This window comes from Cebus imitator, unplaced genomic scaffold, assembly GCF_001604975.1.
Source record: "Cebus imitator isolate Cc_AM_T3 unplaced genomic scaffold, Cebus_imitator-1.0 Scaffold460, whole genome shotgun sequence".
NCBI lineage: Eukaryota > Metazoa > Chordata > Mammalia > Primates > Cebidae > Cebus > Cebus imitator.
The window spans coordinates 1,105,863-1,114,854 of NW_016107775.1; the positions used below are offsets into that span (position 1 = coordinate 1,105,863).

The following is an 8,992-nucleotide window of genomic DNA, read 5'->3' on the forward strand; positions in this document are numbered from 1 at the left end:
GCCTGAACCCAGGAGGCGGAGGTTGCGGTGAGCCGAGATCGCCTGGGTAACAATATAAAAACTTCATTTCAAAAAAAAAAAAAAAAAAGATAAGCCAATGGCTTTAATTTTTTTGACTGTTACAGTAAAAAATACATTTTGATCCAGAAAACACACACACACACAACTAAAAATTTTAAGAAACATATTTACTCTTACTATATGCAATGCACTCTCTCAGTTTCTATTCTGTCCTGTTATTTCATTTAAAAAAGTGCTGGTCTTAGCACATTCAACTGATTTCACAGCCCATTAACGGATTATAATCCACAATTTGAAAAACAATGTCCTAAGCAGCATCCAAATTATGAAAAACATAGTATCTCAGAATTAAAACCCAGAAAAAGGGGAATTTTGTAACTAATGGAAGCAAATCAAAACATACATTCTTAATGCATTTATGTTTAATTTTAACAAATCAATGACACACCTAATGCAGAAATTCAAAAGCCATCTCTGAAATACTCAAAAACAAGTCTGGCTCACGCCTGTTATCCCAGAACTTTGGGAGGCCAAGGTGGGTGGATCATGAGGTCAGGAGTATGATATCAGCCTGACCAACATGATGAAACCCCATCTCTTAAAAAAAAAAAAAAGAAAAAAAGTCACCAAACTTAAGGAAACTAAATTAATATCAAAATATAATACAGGTGTCTCATCTGCCTTTGTATTTAAATGTAAGTTCTCTATTATGAAATCAATTAAAAATTCTGAAAGGCAAGTATGGCACTACAATAAACCCTAAGTACCTTCATAGGTTTCAAAAGTTTTGGACTGCGGCTGGGTGTGGTGGCTCATGCCTGTAATCCAAGCACTTTGGAGGCCAAGGCGGGCAGATCACCTGAGGTCGGGAGTTCAAGACCAGCCTGACCAACATGGTGAAACTCCGTCTTAAAAGAAAAAAAAAAAAAAAAAGTTTTGGATTGCTTTATACATATATTAGTTTTGAAATGTATAAACATAAAAGACCCCTTGTAGTACTCAGGTCAGAATATGAACTGACAACTCTCTCCTAAATGAATTCCAAACTGGCAGGAAATTTGTGCCAATGTAATTCTAAATATCCAGTGGCTGGCTTAATGATTTCTATAAAATGGACTACTAGTCTCTGTCCAGCTGCTTAGCAAGATGTGGTATGGAGGAGGGAAATGTCTATGTTATTTATTTTTAGTTATATATGTTCTAGAGGAAAAGAAATCAAGATTGAAATGGCTGTAAATGGCTGGGTGCATTCTGAGCACTCCAACTCTCAGACAAGACTCTGCTGAGCAAAATAATGCATGGATGGCTTTCTCACCAAAGTGTTCTGACTTCCAGAGGAAAAACGACTAGGTTTTATTAATGTCCTTTACGTAGCATTTCACCTTACTGCTTTTACTTCTTTCATTTTCAAATGACATAAATATTTTCAATTTCCAAGTTGTTCTGGCAATATCATGATTAAAAACATGGTCAATATGCTTTGGGTTGGTTCAACAATGCTGCCAAACTATTATGGCATAACTTGGACTGGATTAGAGATTATGCAGGAGCCTAAGAAACATGTTTGGGCCGAGTGCAGTGGCTCACGCCTGTAATCCCAGCTATTTGGGAGGCCGAGGTGGGAGGATTGCTTCAGCCCAGGAGTACGAGATCAACCTAAGCAGCATCGTGAGAATCCATTTCTACAAAAAATAAAAAAAATTCGCATGGCATGGTGGGACACACCTATAGTCCCAGCTACTTGGGAGGCTGAGGTGGGAGGATCACTTGAGCCCAGGAGTTTGGGCCCGCAGCGAGCTGTGTTCCTGCTACTGCACTCCAGCCTGGGTACCCAGACAGAGTGAGACCGATCTCAAAAAAAAAAAAAGAAAGAAAAAGAGAAAAAAGAAAAGAAACATTATATTTATTATTTTTGAGGAGCTATAGACCTGAATCATTTTATATTTTCCACTATGGGAAAGGAAAGAAAAACATTCTCATGTTTCTGGAGTTTGTGGATGTACTTTTACTGAAGCTAATTGAATGAATAAGCAGTGATATCATGTGTTTTCATATGTGTAACCATGATTCAGAAAAGGAATCAATTTAGCTCCCTGTACTGCCCTATATGACATCCTCAGGTCTCTCCAATCCTGCCTCTTTCACTTAATAAGAATAAAAACATAGCCAACATTTATGAGTATTTAATATACATAAGGTGTTATTCTACGCATTTAACCTGTACTAACTCATTTAATCCTCACAAACACCCTCTGGAGTAGGAACAAGTATTACTCACACTTTACAGATGAGGGAGCTGAAGTCCCCAGTGGAACCTGGCAACCACGCCTAGTTGGTAACCCATAAGCAGGCTGAAGAAGGGCTCAAGCCAAAACTTAGAAACGAATCATCAAGTCAGCTTTGCAACAGGCTGTCAATTCCATTAAGATTTTGCTTTTTTCACTTCAAGAAGTCCCTTACAGGGCCCTCCTTGCTTAAATTTCTGCCCTGTAATACCATTCCCCCAGAGACTGGAGTCTGGCTTGCTCATCAGTGTTTATTAGACTATAGTCCTGCTTAAATGCTAGAGAAGGAGATCCTTTCTCTGCCCCTCCAGATCCTTTCCCTAGCTGTCTCTATCTTACTCTCTGAGTCTGGAGTTGGACTTGTTTGGGCTCCCTTGCTCTCTTTCCAGCTGAGTTCAGCCAATGAATGTCCAGGCATGAGATAAGAAGGAGAGAGGAGAGTGAGTCAGGAGAATTTATCCTCCTGGCTCCCTTCCTGTGGGGTCACCTCAGATTTCATGTGCCTTTCTCCTTTCCAGTTGCAATAGCCATGCCTTTCCTCTCCTTTTGGTCCAGGGCTGGTAACCTTTCCACTATGACCAGCCCTGAGGTACAACATGATCCACCATGGTTTCCCTTTACCCAGCCTATACTTTCTTAAATAGTCCCTTAGTTAAAGCCTTTTCAAATCATCCTAATTTTAGCGGGCCATCTATTTCTTGCCAGAACTCTGACTGATACAACACGACAGGGCTCCTCATGCCTCCTGACTGCCTGTGTGCCTATTTATTGCCAGCCAGTAGATTCCTTCTGTCGCCAGTACGTCCACCTGTTATTGCCCTATGGACATCTGATACTGACGATGTATCTGATGTACACTTATTTGTTTACTGAGTTTTACTGTTTTATTGGATTCAGCTGGTATTTCTAATTTCCATGCTCTGACATGATCCATTCTACCACTGATCAAGCTCTATTTCCAAGGGAAAGAAGTGTAAAGGAGGAAAGCTCTTCCTTTTTTGCTCTTTTCCTCATGCACGCTCTTATCTGTATTACTAGATCAATATCCCTAGCATTGCTGGTATCATTGGTTCCACATGTTAGCTTCATCATCTATACCAGAGTCTCTCTGTTGCTCCTGACCTGGCAAGAGAACCACGTGCTAAATGACTCAGCCTTTGTCTTATCGGAAATTAAAGTGTGGCTGGCTTACTTTCATCTTAATGTGTTCACGAAGACGACTATAGTACAGAGGTAATAGCACAGAAATAAGAGGCTGAGAAAAGTGGAAAGCAATCTTCACCTGCTCCACAGTGTCACTTATCCCAATCAATTGTCAATAAAAAGCCTGGAGCCACAGGCAGAACTATCTGAAAACTTGCACAAGAAAATAAATGCAAAATTCAGAGGGACTCTAAAATCTTCCTGTGGTTCTAGGGACTCTGAACATTTTCTCCTTGGCTACTATTGTGTTACTACTCGTCCCCCCAATAATTATGTGCCTTCCCCCATATTTATAAAACAAACAGGCCGGGCACGGTGGCTCACGCCTATAATCCCAGCAGCAGTTTGGGATGCTGAGGCAGGCAGATCACAAGGTCAGGAGTTCAAGACCAGCTGGGCCAAGACACCACCCTGGCCAATATGAGGAAATCCTGTCTCTACTAAAAATGCAAAAATTAGCCTGGCATCGTGGCGGGCACCTGTAATCCCAGCTACTCGGGAGGCTGAGGCAGGAGAATTGCTTGAACAATTACTTAACAAATCATCTTAAGTGGTTTCCCTCTCGTTACTAATCATTTCTCTTCTTACTTTGATATTCTTTCTTACCACCTTGAGCGCGCAACATTAAAATTAAAAAAAAAAACAAATGATCAGCTGCATTACACATTTTATCAAGTTATTGCCCTATCCCTAGGAAGGTCACTTAGAAAAATACATTCATATATATATTTATGAGTGACAGTGCTATCAGTAAACTCACAGAGTAATAAAAATGGAAAGGAATGTAAAAGGCTATCTTGGTGTATTGGCAAGTCTGGGTGTGGTTAGCCTTAGGGCAAGTCAGAACTAAGAAACCAGTTAAGGATGGAGAACGCAAGTGTTGATCAGAGAAGAAAGCTCAAGGAAATGGGATGAACCTCACTAAGCCAGCTGAGGCCCAGGAAGCTGTATTAAAGCAAGGATGGATAGATGTGTAGTGAGATCGAAGTATGCAACCAAACTGTGAGGTTCAGAAGTGTCAAAGACTGAGAGGAGGCCAGGTGAGGAGGCTCACACCTGTAATCCCAGTACTTGGGAGGCAGAGGTGGGAAGATTGTTGGAAGCCAAGAATTACCAGCCTGAGTAACATAGTGAGACTTCATCTCTACTAACAAAAAAATTAGCCGGGTATGGTGGTGCCTGCCTGTAGCCTCAGCTACTTGAGAGGCTGTGCCAGGAGGATTGCTTGAGCCTGGCAGATGGAGGCTACAGTAAGCTATGATCAGGCCACTACACTCCAATGTGGGTGATAGAGCAAGCCCTCATCTCAAAAAAAAGACAAAAAGACAGAGGAACAGGGGACTTCGCAGGGATGGCATTTTGAGACAGTGTTGTCAGTCCTTGATTCTATGGTAGAGAAGTTGTTAGAACAGTCAGCAGGACACAGAAGCTTGGGCAAATGTACATCCTGTTCACAGAAGAGGGAAAGACTAAACTTGTCCTTCTGTGAAGAGATAGAAAGCTTAATGAGATACTCTTTTTTTGGTAGAGGTACAGTTTTGCTATGTACTTAGTTCAAGACAATCTTCCAGTCTGAAACCCTTCCAAATGTATTAGATGGTGAAGCAGATCACATAAGTATTTACAATCAAGTTCTACAACGAAATTGGCTGATCCATAACCCTAGCTCCAATACTTACTACCCATGTAATCTTTCTGTGCTTCTGTTTCTCCATCTGTGATATGGAAATAATAAAGTACTCCATTATGAATTGACATGTTAGGTATATGATAATATAAATTAATTATTATTAATTATAATATTAGTTGTAATAATATAACTATTATTTTATAAGTATTTATATTATTAATTACAATTATATTAATATTAAAATCATTACCAAAATTATAATTATATTTTATAATTAATTTTATTACTAATATTGTAATTATATTAATAGTATTTTATTGTACCACTACTATTATATTTATTATATTATAGATTACTTTAATAGTAATAGATTATGTTAATTTATTAATAGTAATATTTTTATTATTATGAAGCAAATTGAACCAGTTTACCCCCAGGCAAGCTTAGGTGAAACATGTTAGAGTCGGAGAGGTGTTTGTAGTGCTGAGGGCTGGGGAGGGCTTCAAGAAACCTAGCTTATTAACCTTGATGCTTATGCTTCTATGTTAGACAAACCTCAATCTTTTGAAAAATATAAAGATAAAAATTATTATAGCTTCCCGTTTTATAAAGGACAGCCATAGAGCCCTTTTCCCCAAGTAGGAGTCAGCCTAGACCCCCTAAGCTTCTTCAGCTTTCTGGAGATGCTGGGTCAAATTTACCCAAGTGATAGTGATGGTCACATGGCAATGAAATGGTAAGGGTGAAACTACAATTTTTGAATACAAGGAGTCTTGTGAAATTGTTGGATTAGGGGGAGCAGCCTAGGTAAATTCCTCACAGGCTAAAGGAGAGGACCACGCTCATCTGTACAAGGAAACATCTGATGTTCTGATGGAGTCTCGGGTTGGCCTTTATAATCTGGGTAGGGGTAGCCTACGGAGAGTCAGAAGACAGAAAGATTAGCTGCTCAGCAAGGTTTCCTTTAGGGGAAGACCTGCAGTGCAAATGAAGCAGGGAAGCAGTGCAAATGAAAAACATGCAACAGCAATGGTTTGTGAAGTGCTGAAGAATTTTAGGCCACTTGCTAGGTGTGTGGTCTTCAGGCAGTTCCTTACATCTCTAAGCCCCGGGGTTCTCATCTATGAAATAGGAATAAGAGGAATAATAAATAGGAATAAATAAAAAATAGGAATAATAAACCTACTCAGGGTTTCTGTGAGGACTGAATGAGTAAATGCATGTAAAGCATTTAACAAAGAGTAGATACTCAATAAGTGCTAGCGATTACTACAAATAAATAGGTGGTCTGCATTAAGGTAGCCATTCAGTAATGAGGATGACTAGTACCTGCTGTCCCACGTCTTTTGGGGAAAGGGGATAGGTGAATAATGATCATACCAATCAACTCTCAGGGTGCTGTTGGTGCCCCTTAATCTAGGCACTAAGACCTAGATTTATAACAGCTCGCCAGATGGCAGCCCACCAGGAAGTCTGTTACACTAACTACAATCCTGCAGTGTCTTCTCAAGGTAGATTCCTGCCTCGTTACAAATGACCACAGACTGAAAGTGTGCGAAGAACAGTGCCCACTAGGCCCAGAGGGGGTCTGAGGCACCCAGAGAATTGTATTGATCTAAGGTCTGTTTCTGTGCGGAATGCATGAATGTTGTGTCACCAAACCCTTCAAGCCTAGAGGGTCAGAAGAGAAGGAAATAGAACTAGACTGAGAGATCAGGATACCTCAGGAAACTGGACTTGCTCACTGAAGTGAGACAGTCACATAATGAAACAACCAGCCTCATACTGTGACAATATGTCATCACAATGATGTGACATGGAGACCTAGTATCTTGGAAATATGGTAGTAAGAAGGGAGTTGAGGTCCACAAATATGGCAAGAGTGGTGTCATAGTCTGTTTTGTGCTGTTACAACAGAATACCACAGGCTTAGTAATTCATAATGAACAGAAATTTTTTGGCTCAGTACTGGAGGCTGGGAAGTCCAATAACAAGGTGCTAGCATCTGGTGAGGGCCTTGCTGTGTCATCACATGGTGAAAGATGAAGATATGAAAGAGAGAGAGGGAGAGAGACACACACACACACACACACACACACACACACACACACACACAGAGAGAGAGAGAGAGAGAGAGAGAGAGAGACAGAGACAGAGAGGGCTGAACTAGCTCTTTTATAACAAATCCACTCCTAAAGTAGCAGCATTAATCCATTCATCTAATGGCCTAATCACCTCTCAAAGGTCCCACTTCCCAATACTGTTACAACAATAATCAAATTTCAACATGAGTTTTTGCAGAGGAAAAAATCTAAACTATAGCATTCCACTCTTGGTAGGAAGCTAGAAATAATAAGTGGTTGAAACTGAATAGTTGGAAAGGCAGTCTTCCCACCAGAGTGTAGAATCACCCTAGTGGGATCAAGGACACCAGTTACCAGGTCTGCAGACTCCACAGCAGACTGTTGAATGTGGGCATGGGGAAGGATTTAGGAAGAGTGGTGGCTATATTTACCAGAATGTCTACAAGTTGTTTATGGGCACTTAATACTAATTCCTTTTGTCCTTCTTTTGGGCCTTAAGACTATAGCAATTTCTACAGACTCTGAACAAAGACCAGCTTTTAGAACTAGTGCTGTCGGCTTGGAATGGGCTTATCCATTCAAATATCTAGCAATCAATTGGGTAGTTAATGAGTATGAAGACAGCTTAGGAATCAAGTTAGCTCTTCTTATCACAACAGAGGTCTATGGAAGTGGTCCTCAATTGTTAACAGTCTTCTTCTCTTAGGGTTACAACTGACATCCCAGTGACAGTAAGCTTAGGGGACTCATTCGTCTCTCTCCCAATATGTTTTAAAGTTGTCAGAGGACAAAGAAATTCACAGCACACCATCTCCATTTAGTCTTCAGGTGGCAGCATTTACATGCACTTGGGAGATTTACCTAAACTTCTATAGTTAAGAACAGAAAGTTTCCTTTGCTAACCATAAACCGATAGTCCCCGAGACATTTCTTACAGTCTCAGGGGTACCTAGGTGCTGCCACTGTTGATAGATCAAATTATTTATACTGCATTCAGAAGCCTCAGTACCTGTGTGGATTTGTATGATTCTGATGATTCTCACTGGGGGAAGACTCATTAAGAATCTAACGAAAGGTATGGATCATGTCCTCAAAATGAGACACAAGTTTTTACGTGTAATTTCAAGTCTCTAGAAAGCTATTCATGAATTCCAGTTTGAACTTCTACAGTAGAGATAGGACTGGCAAGAACAGGCTTTAGGTTTATGGCTTTCTTCCTTGAAATATAAAAAAAATACTTCCTTGAAATATAAAAAAAATATATATACTATATTCCATTTTAGTGTGTTTCCTGTTTGTTGCCCTGTTTTACTCTATAAAGTATTTGTGGCTACATAGGCATTTTTAAGACGTACTTTTCTTTCTGTGCCTAGATTCATGGGATGTCCTTACATTGAGGTACCAATAACCTCTGGAAGCACATATTATTAAAACATCTTTTACTAATAATCAGTTACTCATTACAATGTTTTCCTCTCCGCGGTACATTTGGTACCTCTACTCTCCTAATGACATTATTTTTTCAGGCTATGAGTGCCTTGATGCATTAGCATACAACTCTATTAGCACAAAATATTTAATGCAAAAGTCCTAAATGCCAAAGAATTATTGTAAGAAACGGGAAATTTAGCTATGCAATGTTGCTGTAGTTTTTTTATCAACACAACTTGGAACTTAATTCATAAATAATAACCAAAGTTTTATTCATCTTTTAACATTTGCTATGCAATGATAAAGCTCTTATTTTTTTCTCTTTTTTACTTAAGAAG

General features: G+C 39.6%; 1 protein-coding gene across 4 annotated transcripts in view; it reads right to left on the bottom strand.

The window, feature by feature from the left end:
• Positions 1-8,992, bottom strand: part of BEND6 (BEN domain containing 6) — a 74,831-nt gene that overhangs the window by 59,764 nt on the left and 6,075 nt on the right. The window contains exon 1 of one of the 4 annotated variants that reach the window (XM_037732626.1): positions 5,189-5,224. The exons of the other annotated variants lie outside the window; for them this stretch is intronic. The gene's annotated coding sequence lies outside the window, so the exon portion shown is untranslated. Of the gene's footprint in view, positions 1-5,188; positions 5,225-8,992 lie in introns of those variants that run through there. 4 annotated transcript variants of the gene reach the window in all.